Source organism: Sciurus carolinensis (genome assembly GCF_902686445.1).
Source record: "Sciurus carolinensis chromosome 14 unlocalized genomic scaffold, mSciCar1.2 SUPER_6_x, whole genome shotgun sequence".
Taxonomy (NCBI): Eukaryota; Metazoa; Chordata; class Mammalia; order Rodentia; family Sciuridae; genus Sciurus; species Sciurus carolinensis.
The window spans coordinates 2,535,927-2,550,523 of record NW_025920104.1 but is presented as its reverse complement, the minus strand read 5'-3'; the positions used below and the strand labels follow the sequence as shown (position 1 = coordinate 2,550,523).

The 14,597-nt window shown below is 39.1% G+C and overlaps 1 non-coding gene across 1 annotated transcript; it reads left to right on the top strand.

The window, feature by feature from the left end:
- Positions 1–14,278: 14,278 nt before the first annotated feature.
- Trnaa-ggc (transfer RNA alanine (anticodon GGC)) lies at positions 14,279–14,351 on the top strand. The gene has a single exon. It is a non-coding gene; the product is annotated as a tRNA-Ala (tRNA).
- The last annotated feature ends 246 nt before the right edge of the window (positions 14,352–14,597 follow it).

Here is a 14,597-nt window from a genome sequence, read left to right as displayed (position 1 = left end):
CTCAAGAAAAGGAGTGTGAGAACAGGCCCCAGCAGCCCAGAGCAGCTGCATGGCAGAGTCACAAACAGCAGATGTGGCTTCTGGAAAGCTCCTGTGAAATCAAGAAATAGTCCCTCCCACCCAGGGACAAGGACCAGACTTTACCAGCTGACTCATTTCCAGACCAATATGTGAGAGCTCTCAGGTTCATCCAGTGGACATTCCTGCTGGTTTCCCATAACTCTTCCTCAAGGCAATCAAATGCAGTCTTACTAAGCCCATATTCTGGTCTGTGTGGCGATACAGATCTTCATTAAGTGTGAGAGGTTTGATGAGCTTTGGAATCCAATAGTCATAGACTTGAACCATGGATTTCCCACTCCTTAGCAGCATAACCTTGTGTAAATCCAAAAGCTCTGCACCTCAGTTTCAACACCTGTAAAAGGAAAATGTAAATGGTGTCCATAATCATAGTTTTTTTTCTTTGAATCTTGAATGAGATAATGTTCATGACACACTCACATGATAGCACAAATGCACTGTGGAGAAACTTAGCTGGACTCAGCACTGCATTTAAAAAGTTTTAAACCAGATCTCTTCAACTCAATTAGATACCTAGGGTTTCACAACTCATCCACATGGGGAAACATATTCATCATCTCCATCTGAACTACACAGTATTTACAAAATATTACACATTTGAAATTAAAGTTAAAGGACCACATCAGCTTTTCTCCTCCACCTATAACTCTAATTCAGAATTTATACTTACAATTATAGACACTGCCCATTATGTTATTAGTGTAATATTTTTGGCCATCATGCTTGATTCCATCTTCTGGAATTCCATTCTATGTCTTCTTAACCTAGTTCTGATTGTCCTGTCTTCCAGATACCTCTTACCTAAGCCATTTCTACAAGTTCTCTTATTTGGTCATTTATGTGTTAACCAATACTAACCCATCCAACTTGCACTATTCTGTACTTACAGTAGTCCATGCTTGCACTAGTCTAAGCCTGGAGACACAATAATGACCAAGAAAGGTATCCAGCAACTCTGATCCTCAAAAAGTCTAAAATCAATCAAGGAATGTAGACATTTAAGTGAGAAAATCAGTACATAATTGGGGTGATACTAAATTAAATCAGGTAAAAATAACCTGGTCTAGAGTAAATGGAAGAGATTTATGGAGGAAATTTTCCAAGAGGAAGTGATATTTAAGTAAGACTAAAAGAATGACTGGGAATTACTGAGGGAAGAAGAGAGAAAAGAGAGAAAGACATACCAATGGTACATCTTGACCACTGCTTCAGGGCCAGTTCAGGTTTCTGCCACCTGGCAGTCCTAGTCATTACTGCCATTAGAGTTAACATTTTTTTGAAATCACTGCCCCTCTCAAGAACCAAAACCTCTCCAGTCACCTCCAATTCACTCAGTGAAAGATGGAAAAAATATGGGTTGGTATTTATTGATCATTGCCAGAGAAAGCCCACAGAAATCAAGAGTCCCTTTATTTCTTTTCTTTTAAGGGACAAACCCAAGACTGCTTTCAAGACTAGGCAGAGAATGACCCAGAGGACAAGGTCATGCCAGTTCTTTTCCTGCCAAAAAAATGGACTTTCCCAGTTTCCACTCTGGATGAAAATATAATATTTCAATTTTGCAATAATATTTCACGTTTGCAATTTCAATTTCACAGCTGACTGACATCTGCAGAGATGAGAATTTTAATAAAATTGCAGAAGCTTTTAATACAATGATTGGCAGATAGGAAAAGTGTTTTTAGCAACCCCATTTTTCTGATTATGCTAACAAAACATGGCATGTGCTTTTCTAATGCATCAACACTGTTTCATTTACAATTTAAATCTGATGACTAAAAATAGAGTTTAGGACTTTTGGGAGACAATGCTGTTTACCACCTGAATGATCTAATAATAGATAGATCCCTTTCCACTTTCCAATCAGAAAAATTAGCATTCTGACTTCCATACTTAATAAAGTTACACAGAGCAATTTCAAAAATTGAGTGCAACATTGCATCAGTAAATTCTCTATGCACACTTGGTTTGGAAATTAAGCAACAATGAAATATTCTTTAACTCTGATAGAAAGTCCTTTAAAGAAAAAGTAGGCCTAGTGGGACATTATAAAACTAAAGCCATTACCAATGGAAAGGAATGAGAATTTTGAGTACCAATTGCAGGGAATGTAGCCACTCAACTCTTTAAAGAGGAAATGCTTTGGCACCTTCCCACCAACAACAATTCAGCTGTCAACAACTTCTATGTGGTTACACTGAAGAAAAAGATAACAATAATCATAAAACTAGATGTGGATGGTGTTTTATTACAACCTCACATTAGGACACTGGCCAAGTTTCTTGGGTCTAAGTTTCAATCATGATACACTAAAACATGTAGCAGTGGTTTTCAAGTGCTGCCACTTGGTCTAGATGCCAACTGGTTGTATAAGAATCAAAATTTCTGTTTTTGCTGCTGCTGTTGCTTTTAATACTTATTCTTGGATTCCTGGGCTCCAATCACCAAAGACTCTCATTCAGTGGCACTGAGGTAGAGCCTCATAATTGACTTCCAAAACATTCCCCAGGGACAGAATTTGGGAGCCACGGACCGACCTACCTTCCAAGTCTAAACTGTGATCTTCCAAAGATACAAGGAGAAGCCCAAGGCACAGACTTGCAATTGACAAATCATGGTAAATGTCCAAGTACATTTTTAACTAACCGAATTTGTAACTGCAGATGTTCTGAAATGAGGCATTCCTGTCATTTGAGTCACTGATGTAGACTTCTTTACTTGAGTTTGGTAATTCCTCATGTCTTCAGACCCAGCTGTGCAGCTACATGAAACCAGTGTGAGCCATGGGCAGGCTTGGATGAGCAGAGAGGAGAATCCAAATTAAAAGTCAAGAGCTATTGGAGCAAGAGAGTAAGGACAAAGGACAGTTTATGTGGAGCAAAGCTGCATTTCTTGGAACCATGACAATAACTTGAAGCTTCCACAGTCCCTGAAAATAAATGAAATGTACCTGGAGAAAAATGATGCTTTCTCCTAAACCAAAACCCAGATTTCCCCTACCAATTTTGAGGCAACTAGTACAAGGAGGTCCCTAAATTGTTTTCCCTGCTACCTGCTTTCCAGTCTTTAAGGAGGTTTAATATACAAATGCTCTCAAAGGTAAGAAATATCCGAAGCTGCATAATTTATCATCTAAAATCCTCATGAATCATCTAAATGTCTCATTTTGACAGAATAGAGAGGGGCCCTAAAAGAAAGAGCCTCAGAATGAGCAGAGAGAGGGAAAGAGGCAGGTTTCCTGTGAGGTGGAAGGAGGGAAGCAACAGGGAGACCTGTGAGATTGGCACTGAGTTCCACTTCAAATAATTCTTGAGAACAACCTTGCCAATCAATAAGATAAGGAAAATGTCACTTTGTGCCTTCTCACTTCTCAGAAGGCTGGTGAGGTTACACTTGATATTGACTTGGCACATCCCAGAACTACGAAGAAATTAGTTGCATAGGTCCAATATGGTCACCTCTCACCTAGGACAATTAGAATAGCAAGCATTGCTGATGATTGGCAGAAGAGCACTTAATGAATGGCATTTTCAACATTTTGTTCACCTGACCCACTTCCAGTGGACTCTCCCCAGCCTGTCTCCAGTCTCTTTAGTTGCCATGGATGCATCCCCTTACCTAAATGACATTTTAGTCAACATTTTCCCTGCCACCACACCAGATAGGAGTGTGAGTTCTCCAAGGAGGATTTGGAAAACATCCTAGCCTGTTCCATTATCACTATTATTGCTTCTGGTGTAGTTTTCAGCTCATGTGACATCTACCTCTCTTGTTAGGGATTCACATAATGAGACCAATGAGTAAAGTAAATTGGGTCTTAGAAAAATTTCAAACTTGGTAACCCCAAAGTAGTTTTATAAATGCAGAGTGCAAGAACATAACTAACTCTTCAAAATGAGACTCTGTCACACAGAGTAAATGCTCACACCAGGCACCACACTACACCCAATTTGTGGTCATTTTTAATGTTTGTATCTTATGAGAGTTTGGATTATCCCTGACACACAGATGAGGAGATGGGGGTCAGAGTGGCTACAGATCTGTGCACACCATCACCTACACAGTAGCTGCTAATATGACCCAGGCCTTTGCTCTGAGCTATACATCCATTAACTCATTTAATCCTCACAATAATGTAGCAAATAGGCTTAATTGACCCCATATTACACCTGAGCATACTGAGGCACAAAAAGGTTAGGCAGTTTTCCACTTCCATGCAATTAGTCTGCACCATAACCAAGAATCAGAAATGCTCTATTTGCCCCTGAGTCTGTATGTTTAACCCCACCTCTGTTTTTCTCTCGAATGTCATTTGGTCATAATGATAGCAATTAGAGATGACACTCAAAGAAAACCCAAACATTTTCCATCCATTTCACCTAAACATGTTTTCTTTCAATACAGACCAGAATGTGAATTCTTTGATGGTACAGACCTACCTAGATCCAAGCAAGTGTTCAAGTTAAGCGCTGACATCATGGATGTTTACTAACCAGTTGACAACTGATTTGAGGCTTCATAATACAATCCTTTCTAAACTACATTTAAGAACGTTAATGCACAATTAAATCTCAGTTCTATACACCTCATACAGGCAGAGGTCCTTAGTGCTGAAAGATGGACCATATTTAGCCAACAGGAAACTACCACAGGGTAGGGGAATGGAAGAGAAAGGAAAGAAGGAGGAGGAAATAGTAAAGGAGTAGGAAAGACTTATGTTCCAGGAATTCAGTTTAGGCATCCTACATAAGTTATTGAGCTTAACACTCACAGCAATCTTTAACATATATAATAATACCCCAAGACTATATTGCTTATATGCAGAACAAATCAAAACTGAACTCATGCCTATCCAAACTTGAAGAGCAAGTTCTTTCCTTTCATTACCCTAAAAGTGCCTCCTCTAAGTTCAGTTCCTCAATTTCACTTCCATTGAGCTATAAAAAAAAGAAAATTAATTGACCAACCTCTCTGTGTCCCTTTGCTCAACTATAATGATAACAATATTTTTCTCAGCTTTTTTGAAGATTAAATGAGAAAATATCTGCAAAGCACATCAAAATGTGCTCACCACATCATGTCCACCAAGTTATCAGTGCTGCTCACTGTGATGGAGTGATGATGAGAAGGAAGATGTGCCAGGGACTGCACTAAGTGCAGGTGTTAAAATTGCACTAAAACATTCCCTGAGCATTTCCAGGTCCAGAAGGAGGCATTATGAAGCTGAGCAGTGCTTCTGAAACTGGAACAAAAATCACCTGGGAACCTTGTTAAAATGCAGATTTTGATCTGGTATGTCTGGCAGGGGACCTGAGATTCTGCATTTCTAGCAAACTCCCTGGCCCAGAGACTGCAGTGTGAGTAGCCAAGACCTAAAGAACTGCTTTCCTATTTCCTAGTCTCTAAATTTCCCCCCTGTCATGTGCCTGAGATAATAAAAACAAACCAAGGGGAAATAAATCATCTTCAACAACCAAATGTCAAATAAATTAAAGTCTGAAGCACTGAGACTATAAAAGCTATTGAAGGCAGCTTTGAAGGGCTCCTAGGACTGAAAATTCTTTCTGCATATTCTCCTGGCAGCCAGCTAATTAACAAGAAGAGTGAACACCTTCATTTTCCTGTCCATACTCCTGCATCAAAGAAGTAAGGATGAATCTGTGTGGCTCCAGGTCCAATTGGAAGGCTTAGCCCTGCAATCTATTGAAATTCCCAAAGGTATTCCCAGAAAAGGGATAGTCCACTTATATTTGTTGGAAGATTTAGTGTCTTTCTCCACTCACTGGGTTCCTTTGAATAGACCCTCTTAGCTGATTTTTCCCCCACCTGCAGTGTTCTGAGATAATTTACACTATCATGAAGACAGATGATGCAGAGTTCATTTGTTATTAGGTGACCACAGGAAATGGCACAGATGCAGATAAGCAACTAGAATCAGACCATGCAACAGCCTCCAAGACACTCCTCATTCTGAAATAACATTGCTTTAGATAAATTAAGATAAAAGAAGTTTATTGAGAGGGCACTATTCTTTCCAAGAAATGCTGGTCTTGTATTGAGTTGGGCCCTAGAATTTGAGGAATATTTCAAGAATGACTCTGAAAGAAATGATTCCACCAAATAATTTATGAGCTCTAAAATTACAGTAAGTTACCCAGTCACTTATTTCCAGGATCCTCTTGTCAAGCACAGCATCAAGTCCACCCACACCCAAAGGACAGAGGGAAAACAGGGTGAAGAGATCAGATGCAAGGGTCTTTCTCCCTAAACTCTTGGACATAGCCATCATGGATCCCATCTGGTCTTTGTATTGCATGGGTTTAATAACTTGTCAGGGGTACTCTTAAGGAACAAGGCTACCCTCAGTCTAAATACCTAAAGCAGAATTTTGCCTCCTTTTCACTCACTTATCCCTTCTTGCAGGGGTTACCCTAAGTGGTCTCATTCAAAGCATAGAGAGAATGCACATTGGTAAAGAACATGGGCTCTTTGATCCAATTTTTGGGCCCTCACAGTTACTATCAGTGTGATCTTGGATACATGTTATCTCCTCTTAGTACTGTTTTACTTATTCATGCACTGGAGTTAATAAAGGCACAAGTTTCTAAGGTTACTGTGACAATGAAATAAGATAACACATTTATAATGTGTTTAGCACAATATGTGGTACATATAAAAAACCATTACTGCTCTGCCTGATCAAGCTCCCCAGTTGTGAGTAAAAAAGGAAGCCAAATTTGCAAGTTTCTGTCCCCTGTAACCATCTTGCTGACTCCATTTAGATATTAAGTCACAGGATGATTAATAATATAATTCAACATGCAGAGATCTATGTTTCTTCTCTCTTTGGGTCTCATCATCTTATTCAGGAAACAAGGTGATTGTTTTAAATTGTTTACCTTTTCAGTAGACCAGGGGCCAGTTTGGAATTATTGAGCAATTTTCCAGAGAAGCTAGCAAATCACCCAAAGATCGCCTCCATGAAGTTATGATGGAGACTGATTCTGAGTCAGAGTTGCACAAATGGCAACTCTATCATGCTACTTTGCCTGACAATGTGCATATCCCACTACCCTTCCCCTTACAGGAAGGTAATACCATGCACCAGACACTGACCCAAGTGCTTAATGGTCAGGATGCTTAGGTGAGAGACTATGGCCCCAGAACCAAGGGACTCAGACCAGTAACAGGATCAAGTCAGGTAGCTTCATAATTCATGAGTGTGAACCATGAATTTTGTTTGGCTCCTAAAACCATAAAAAATGTTGGTGATGCCCTTCATGGTAGCTGCTATGGACCCCACTCATAAGTAAATAAGTACAACCACAGTAACTTCTATGATGACAACTACCTGTACTGCCACAAGTGCTCAGATGTCTACTCTGCACCAAGGACATACAAACTATACCAAATCCTTTCTATGGCAATTCCCTGAATTGGGTGTTGTTATTCTCAGTGGGCTGTAAATCAGTCCTCTTCCTGCTATGGCTTCTTGTAACAGCAGCTTTACCACTCACAACTCTTTTAGCATGAGATGTTATATTTACCCAGATGAACCCTTTCTGACCATGGCTATTTAGACCCTAACTAGAACTTGTTCCAGAGAAGTCAATTTCATGGACTGGTTGAAAAAAAGAACAACTTAACTCATTAAATTCTACAAGGTTTCTCACTCAATTTGTCCATTATGATCATCACCTGGTGATGGTTTTAAACACAGGTGCCAGGCTACTCTGCAGGCTGAGGGGACTTGGGCTGGGTATAAGTATTTTGCAAAGCTCACCCTTTGGTTCTGATATAAAGCCAAGGTTGAACATTGCAGCTTTAGAGTAATGGTTCTCAAAGTGTGGTCACAAAGCAGCAGCAGCAGCAGCATCTCCTGGAAATGTGTTATAAATGCATATTCTCAAATCCCAGTAAGTAATATATTATCAGAGAAAACACCATGCTTCAGAGCAAAACTTCTGGCAATTCCTTTTAGGATGAGCCTTTGCAATCATCCTCCAGAGGATATTTGTCAAGCACTGGGTGAAATTCCAGATGCCCCCACACAAACACACACCTCATCTGCCTCAAAGGATGCAACCTCAAGTCCAACCCATCCCTTACATACAGCTCAAGTCTAGCAAACCCAAGTATGAGTGCCTTTTACTCTTGGATCTGGATATGGCTCCTTATAATTTATCCACTTCTGAATGAAAAAAAGGAAAAAAATTAGTTAGATGGCTCTCCCACAACACAGTTATTTCATAGGAAAATCAGGGACAAGATAACCAGTTAAATTGCCTATTCAAAAAAGGTAAGCATCTAAGAAACATGGCAATCACTGAAATCCTGCTGGGAGGGCAGAATGAAGGCCTCTTCCCTGGAAGTGAGCAGATGCCTTCAGTGTTCTGATTACCCTCTGCAAAAGAACTCACCTGTTCATCATGTTCTCTGGCATCATCTGAAGTGGGTGCTGGGGGACTACCCTTCCTCCTGTCTGCTCTACTTTCTCAGGCCACTGACACGTGGTGCAGTTTTGAAACCCCACAGACTGTGCTAAGACTTGAATAAGCACAAGCTGTACAGTCTGGACTTAGAACTTCTTGGCAGTAAAAATTTCCTTATTTCTTAGTAGGGTTGAAACAGATGAAGAGTGACATCTACTTTCACCTTTATCACCTTTGAAAGTTCTCTTGGTCCAATCCACATGTCTGTGAGTCAGGTCCAGTTTGCAGATGGCAGCGAACATCCTAATGTTGCATGTAGGCACTTTAAGATAAGCTCTCATAAATAGATCCCATGCCCTGGGGGACACACCAAAACACATTTCCTTGATGAGAGTTGCTTCCTGAAAAGCAAATAGTGCATTAGCGGCCTTCACAGTTCTTATGCAAATGGACTATGAAATTGTGACTTGATGCTCTAAAGCTATACCTTTTGTCTCCTTGATGATGATTAAGAGAAATCTGGCTTAATTTGATTGGGAGGGCGTGGGTGGGTGGAAGAGAGGGGAAGATGGGCAGCAAAAGAAGAATGACTGATAAAGGGGAAGGAGAGGAAAGAGGACACCCTCTTTAACCCAGTGCTTCATTTGACCTTCCAGAAATTGGAATGGAGATCACTTGACTTAACATTTGTCTGGAAATTAACTGCCTGTGTTTGTTCCAGACCCTGGGATTGTGAAAAAGTCAGAGGATTCTGATCTTAGAATAATAATAAAGGGAAATATCTCAAGCAATTATTAAATATTTAAAGAACCATCTCAACACTAACTTGCCAGATGGAATGAATGAAACTGAAATGATTTTTAAACATTCTTTTCAATGGTTTGGTGAGAAATTCAGGGATGAAAATTTCCTTGTGAAGTAAAGAAAATATTCAGTTTGTTTCTGTGTCACTGGTGTTTCTGCATCACTCTTTCATCCCAATGTTAATTAATGAACATTGCACCCAGGAGGTGGATCAAAGGAGGACTCCAAAGGGAAAGGGCATGACCAAGGGTTTTTTTTTTTTTCTCTCCTTTCTTTGCCATGTCATTAAGCTGAGATGTACAGTGGACAAGGGGATTTTAATCACCTGTGCAGTGAGAGATTCTTTGTAACATAAAGGGAATGAAGAGCTTTGGTTTCAGTTTCTTTTTGCTTATACTGGACAATAAGAGACAAATGTAAGATTATTTATCAGGGTTTCCACAGAGGTTTTTCTTCACAGGATTTAAAGTAAATGTCCTGGGTTAATTACTTAGCACTCATTATTGTCCACCTATGGCAGAGGGATCTGTGATACTATACCTAACCATCATAGAATTTCAGTTGTACAGTGTAATTTGATTGTGAGAAATGAAAGCACCCAGTTAAACTTCTAATTCTTGGGTTCTCTTAAAATTAGATGTGATCATGTGATATAATTCTGGCCAATGAGATGAAGGAGTAATTGTAATGCAGGATTCTAGAAAGTATTTTAAAAGGATAGTAGGTTTTTAAACTTGCATACATTTTTTTTCTTTTTTCTTCCACCTGCATGACATGATGACTGTAAGGACAAAAAATGTTTTCTAATGGAGGATCAACAAAAGGCCAAGAAAATTGCAGACACTTCTCTTGACTATTGTATCCTTAAGTTTTTGTGCTGATCCTGAATCTCTTCTGGACTCCTTGTAACATTAAAAAGTCACCACTTTGTGTGTACGTGACTATTATTTGAGTGCTATATTACATAAAACTAAATCCAGTTTGTAAGAGGTACTGCATTTATGAGAGCCCTAGCTTTTTCATGAACTGGATTAATGAAAGTAATAATAAATATCCCTCTACTGAGGGTGACTGGACTGGGCATGTTCATGTGATGGCAGCTGATGGAATCATTACCAGTGAACTGTGAAAGGAAATATGCTTTTCTCCTGAGGGAAAGATTTCTGTAGTTTAGAGAAGAGGCATGTCAGGAAGGATGGTCTCTTTTTCTCTTAGACATTACCTTGGTGTGAACAGAATATCAGGAACTATGGTAGCTCTCTTGCAACAATGAGGGATGCTAGGTTGGGCATAAAGCTGATGACACAGAGGATATTTGATAAGAACCAGTCCTTGATGACATCAAATAATACAGGAGAATGCTCATTAATGGGTTTCTGGCTTTGTGAGCTAACATATTTTGGTGAGGGTCAACAAGTTTCTCTGTAAAGCATCCACGTAGTAAATACTTCAGGCTTTGAGGCTAACACTGTCACTGAAGTGTGACAACAGCCACAGATAACATGTATGCAGATGAGTATAGGTATGTTGCAATTAAACTTTGTTTATAAAAACAGGTAGTGAACAGGATTTGACCCCTGGGTGGCAGTTTGCTGACCCCTGGTACAAGTAGTTGACTTGAGATTTTCTGCTACTTCTGTACATCTTCCCTGATGCAGAATTAGAGATCATAATGCATGAAATCTAAAACCTCTTCCAACTCACTGGTTTGGAGAAAGACAAGTGGCTTGGGCAGTTCAGGGATGAAAATTACCCAGTGCTGCAAAGAAGAGATTCTGAATTCAGTGGGTTTGTTTTTCCCTTTTTTGTGACACTGGTGTTTCTGCAATTCCTTTCATCCCAAATGTTAACTAAAAATCAGCATGACAGGAGGTGGATCAAAGGAGGAATACCAAGGAAAAGGGCATGGTCAAGGTGTTTTCTTTTTTCTTTGAAGTATCATTATGCCAAGGTGTGCAGAGAAAAGTGAAAAAAGTTAAAAGTAGGAATGCAAAAATGTACACTTGGAAAGTGTAGAAATAAGGCACACTGCGATGGTATACCTGCCTCAGTTGAATAGCAAAAAGAAAAAAAAAAGAAAAATCCTTAGGAGCAGCTGCTGGATGAAGGAAATCCCACAGAACATAACTGCACTTTAAAAATTTTAATCATTTATTTGACACATAAATAAAAATTTAGAAATGTATGTAATAATAGTTCTTAATATTCCACTATTGAGACTTTAATCTTGCTAAGCAGATATATATATACATATAATTTTTTTAAAAATGCAATAACACTATACATGCTGATTTATTGTTTATTATTTCCACAATAAACTTGGATTCTGAACAACAGATAAAATTTATAATCATACAGCAAAATCATTATTTGAAGGTTGCTTAGTAGCCCATTGTATAAAGGTAACCATTTATTTAACTGGTCCCTTATAATTCTTTCATTTTGGTTGTCCTCTTCTCCCCTTTTGGCTATTTTGTAAAAATCTGGGAATATTCTCTTATGTTGGGAAGTCCTGTCCCATTCCTTCCCTGAACTCTTCTGGTCACAGATGATAATGTGAAGCAGACAGCAAAGAACACTTTTTAAATGTTTCAGTTTAACACTCAAAGCATCTTCTATTCTGCTCTGAGTGAAATCCTAATGAGGTGTTTTGTCCAGATGTGAAACCAGTGAGTCTTCAGGGATTTCAACAAGAGCTCTACTGTTATGCCTATTATTCTGGCTGTCCTTCTCTATGGTCCACTTAGTCCTGAAGTTGTGGGGTAGGGATAACTCAACTGACTGCTTGTCTTCAGCAGTAACAGGAGTGGACTCCAGACCTTCCTCCTCTACTCTTTCTTTCTTTCTTTCTTTCTTTCTTTCTTTCTTTCTTTCTTTCTTTCTTTTTTAACATCTGAAGGTCATCTGAATCATTTTCAGCAGTTCAGCTTATACTGTTTTAGTTCAGAATTTTTTAATTAATGTGTATCTGTCAATCGATAAGTATGCATGCTTATTGGACTGGATGAAACAGAACAACTGCCTTTATGATTAGGTGATACACTCCCACTCTCATTTATCTACAGTATTAGGAATGAACAGTGATGTAAGTGCTCTAAATGTCATTTACATACAGCTCTAGAATGGAACCTGAGACCCTGAGAAGGAAAGAATCTTGCTCAATGATAGACGTGAGGCTGATGGAGGATGCAGGTGTTCATGGGGATTCTGCATTGTCCTTAGGGATTCAGAAAATAGTAAGAGGAAAGTATATTTTGGAAAGTGCTCATCTAGGGCCCAAGAGTAGTGGCATCATGAGAAGTGGAGAAAATGAGCACAGAACAACAGATGTTGTCCACATAGAAATAGCAAATCTAATATTAGAACATTTGGTAGCAAAATATTTATTGGTACAAAAAATTATCTACAGGGTTACAAGGTACCATAAGAAGTGTGCTCCCATTTTTGTTACCAAAGTAACCTCATATAGGCATGACTGACTGTCTATCTATCTATCTATCATCTATCTCTATCTTCTATTAAGTTATCTTTCAAGATGTTCCCAGTTTTTATTTTAGGGTATTGGAAACTGGGTGTTTTGATTTTATTCTTATGTTTCTGAAATATTTTAAAATTCTTCCATAATAAGCATGTATACTCTTTCTAGTATGAAAAAGTGTTATAATTAAAGACAGGCACTTATTGAGGCATTTATAGGTCATGCTTTGGAAGCATATGTGTATACTAAGATAAGGAAAATTCTTAAACATTCTTTCAAATGAATACTATTATTCCCTTCATTGAGAGCAACTGTCACATGGGCTATAGTACATATTCCTTGCAGTTTTCATTCTTCCTCATAGCTCTTGAGGACAGACTATGTCTTACTCAGTGATCTGGTGTCAGAAGCATTTTGATTATTGGCTTTTGTTTCTTTGAAGTATTGACTGAATATGAAACTTGGAATAACTCATTCTAATGTCACTGAGGCTAAGATTAGTCAGTGAAACGACATCAATAAAAGGCCAACAAATGGGATACTAGGTGTAATTCTTAAATCTTGAATGGGGAATGGGGGCAGCAAGAGGCAAAATTTTCCATGTAGCCCTCAGTCTGGCTGAGAATCATGAAATGGAGTGATGTTTCAGATGCTTTGAAATTTATTCAGAGAATATGGAGTTTCTATGATCTTGGTGTTTTCCAGAAGGACCATTTCCAGAAGGATGCTAGGTGCATGAGGGGATGAAGGGAGGCTTCTGGAGAAATGGCAGAAGATTTTGAGAGAATTGTTCAAGGAACCACAAACTTTACAAATCCCTTTGTCATGTACCACATACAAGAAACAGGCATTTGATGAAATTTAAGGGAGTTGAATAAGTTGTGTTTTCTTTTTTCATTTGCTTTTGATTCACAGCTCAGTTAGAGGCAGAGGGACACCAGAGAATCAGAGTGCCATCAGAAGTATGGCTGTTAACAAAAAGCACCAGAGCACTGCCATGGGCCACTGGAGAGGTGGCCAATCTCTTTCCTTCCTGCAGGCATTCCTCCAATAGCAAACATCATTGATGTCAGTCACCATCTGATAAGATCGGTTGACATTTAAAAGAAAATTCAGACCCCTTAACTTGGCTTCTGTCCAAGTATCTGAAAGGGTTGTAATCACCCCTTCTCTGACCCCTTTCACTCCACCAACGTCAGCTCCATGAACCCTCTTTCTGTCCAAGAACAGGCTGTGCTTTTCCCCCTTGAAGCATTACATCTCCTGTGACTTCTGCTTGGATGTCTCTGCCCATGTACCTCGGCTGACTTGCCTCCATCCTATTTTCCAAGTCACAGCTTCATGCCACATCATTAGAGAGGATTTTCTCCATCACCTTACCTAAAACATATCATGTCAACCCCTATATTTTCAACATAGCACTTGCTATTCATTACCTGTTTTTTTAATTAATTTATTTAAAATCTCTGTTGTTGTTGGAACTGGGGATATAGCTCAGGTGGTAGAGTGCTTGCCTGGCAAGCACAAGGACCTGGGTTCAATCCCCAGCACCACCAAAAAAAAAAAAAAAAAAAAAAAAAAAACTCTGTTGTTATGCCAGATATGTAAACCCCATGAGAAAAGAGCCACATTGCCTGTCATAACTTTAAAATAGTCCCCAGCACATGATAGGTTCTCTGTGATATTTTGGGGATCCATGAAGTACATACCCCAGGATCTCTGTATCTTTACTCTAGGAAGAATGCTGTGTTACCTTGGGCAGATTCGGATATCTCTCTGTTTTACTTCCAGTACAATCTATG